General features: G+C 53.5%; 1 pseudogene; it reads right to left on the bottom strand.

Moving 5' to 3' along the window:
* Positions 1-1,331: 1,331 nt before the first annotated feature.
* Positions 1,332-2,264, bottom strand: LOC123038824 (indole-3-acetic acid-amido synthetase GH3.8-like; annotated as a pseudogene).
* Positions 2,265-2,521: the final 257 nt, after the last annotated feature.

The following is a 2,521-nucleotide window of genomic DNA, read 5'->3' as shown; positions in this document are numbered from 1 at the left end:
GTTGGGCGACCATCGAAGCCCAAACCGACGACTGCATGGCCGTCCTCGCTCCCCCGTCCTGTCAGGCAGATATCATTCTCACATTCTCATTCTCAAGAGAAGTGCGTGGTAGCTAGCACACTACGTACTGTACTACACATGCATGCTAGCCTACACGGTCCAACATGCATGCCAGACCACGGACTACACATTGTCCTCAACAGATGTGCCGTCGTAGCGCGTACAATGTGTTTGCTTAATAGGAGCCACATGCATACATGCATGACACTAGCTAGCTACCTGCCACACCACGGTCACACCTGAATGATCAGTGCATCCTGGAATCGACTGGACCGCACCATGCATATGCGTTGGCACCGGCAGTCCTAGTAGTCTCGGCCGGCCAGGCCGACCAATCCGGCCATGACACGAGATACAACTAGCTAGCAAGCGAATAACTATGTATGTCCCTAGTTGACCACACGCCAAATTGTATGGCTAATTTGATGCGTGTCATTTTCAACGCCCGGTAGCTAGTTGATTAGCTTCGAGTGACTATCTCTCACCACCAACCATACGTAACAATGTTCCAAGCAGTACCGCTATCTTTCGTCTCCACCGCCACCTTTCGGCCACGGCCAACAACGTCGTCAACTCTATCCAATATCGCCAACTTCATACATATACTTTCATACTAGGAGAGCCGTAGCAGCAGCAGAACGCCATGCATCCACGTCGATATGCTGAATGTTCGGTCCACGTGGTGGCCACGGATTTGAGTAGCACATCGGATCAGGTCGATGGCTGATGTGTAAGGTGGCGTAGCCATTGGGGAAAGATGTCAAACCCTAGCCAGAATATATGCGCGGGTCAGTGGCAAGTGCGTTAGGCCGCACTACGTCGCAAATATAAAATGCATAAATGTCAACGGCGCGAACCCTTTACTACTTTCCCGTGGGCTCATGGCCTATTTGTCTTCCCTTAGAGCATCCACACCCAGACCTCTTAAATTGAATAGGTGGACGTACGCAGAACCACTGATCGGATTGCACCGGACTCTTCAAACACGTCAGTGATGTCCGGCATGCCTCATACTCAGCCCATATATGTGGTGATTTTTTACAAAAAATGATTTTTACATTAAAAAAATTGTTTTTGTATATTTATATTTGACAAGAAAATCTAAAAGATTTATCCTAGATTCTAGATAGAAAACTTTGCTACGCTGCAAAGGTTTGAACTTCAAAATATGTTTTATGTGAGAGAAACAAAAAAGAAAAATGTGTTTGCACGAATCGCGATGCGCAGAATGGATGGCTAGATAGAGAGGGCCCCGGTGTAGCTGTGCTATTTTATATTTTCGGCAGCTCGGCCTCGTCTGTTTTGTCCGTCTCGATGGAGAGCACGGCGTCTTGGCGGCGCACGAACTGGAACTGCGGCGCGGCGTTGTGGAAGCCGGACACGCGGAGCACGTCGCCCACGCGGTACCAGTTCAGCCCGGTATAGGTGGTGACCACCACCTCGTACTCCCGCCCGGGCCTCCACGCAGGCGAGGTCCACGAGCTGGCTCGCGGTCCTCCTCGCCGGTGGTCTTGTTCACGGGGAGGAACTCGAAGTAGGCCACGTTGGGCATAATGGTGTAGGACACCTCAGACGGGTCGCACAGCGGGCGGAGGTTGATGCCGAAGTAGCACTCCGAGGACGCGTACGAGGTGGACACCATGGGCAGGCCGCCGCCGTAGTGTTCTAGGGCCCGGGACGTACTGAGCCATGGCACCGGTGACGACGACGTCGAGGTACCTCGTGTTCGGCCAGATCCGCGTGACGATGCAGCCAAAGTCACCCTTGCAGCACTCTTGCCGAATGAGCCGGGCGAGCTCGGGGTCCGACCCGCGGAACGGACGCCCGCGACGGCCTCGCGCACCAACGTGTCGGTGACGCGCGGACTGAGCGCGCCGGCCTCAGATGTCAGCGGCGAGCTGCTCCCAGTTGAGGTGGAGGAAGCGGATGGCGCGCAGGAGGCTGGCGGCGAACACGGCGCCGATGCGGAGCACGTCGTGGCGCTGGCACAGGGCCGCACACCATCTGCGGCGGTACATTGCTCTGGAACGCGTCCGCGCAGAGCACGGCCGCCCTCGGGCTCGTGTAGTGGCGCTCTAAGGCGGGCTTGAAAATCTCGCTCTTGTAAACGCTGGTCAGGGCGGCCACGCCGTCAGCCCACTGGGCGTCTTCGTCTCCGGCTTCACGAACATGAAGTAGAGCTCCTTCCCCTTGTCAGCCCTCATCCTTGATGGGGAAGTGCCTACAAGTTTACATTCATGGAGAAAAAACGTATAACTCAGTGTGCTTTTACAAGTTTATTCATGGGAGAAAAACGTCTAACTCAGCGTGCTAACTCAGTGTGCTTTTTAAAGGTTCCATACTCATGTCTCATTAAGGAAATGTTCACATATCTAACTTGAGTCATTAATGAAGATAGATAAATCCACTGCTAGCAACGACACCTACACCACATCACCATGTATGTTTACAATGCGTTTGT

The sequence above is a fragment of the Triticum aestivum genome, chromosome 2B (genome assembly GCF_018294505.1).
Source record: "Triticum aestivum cultivar Chinese Spring chromosome 2B, IWGSC CS RefSeq v2.1, whole genome shotgun sequence".
Taxonomy (NCBI): Eukaryota; Viridiplantae; Streptophyta; class Magnoliopsida; order Poales; family Poaceae; genus Triticum; species Triticum aestivum.
This window is presented reverse-complemented; position numbering and strand designations above follow the sequence as displayed.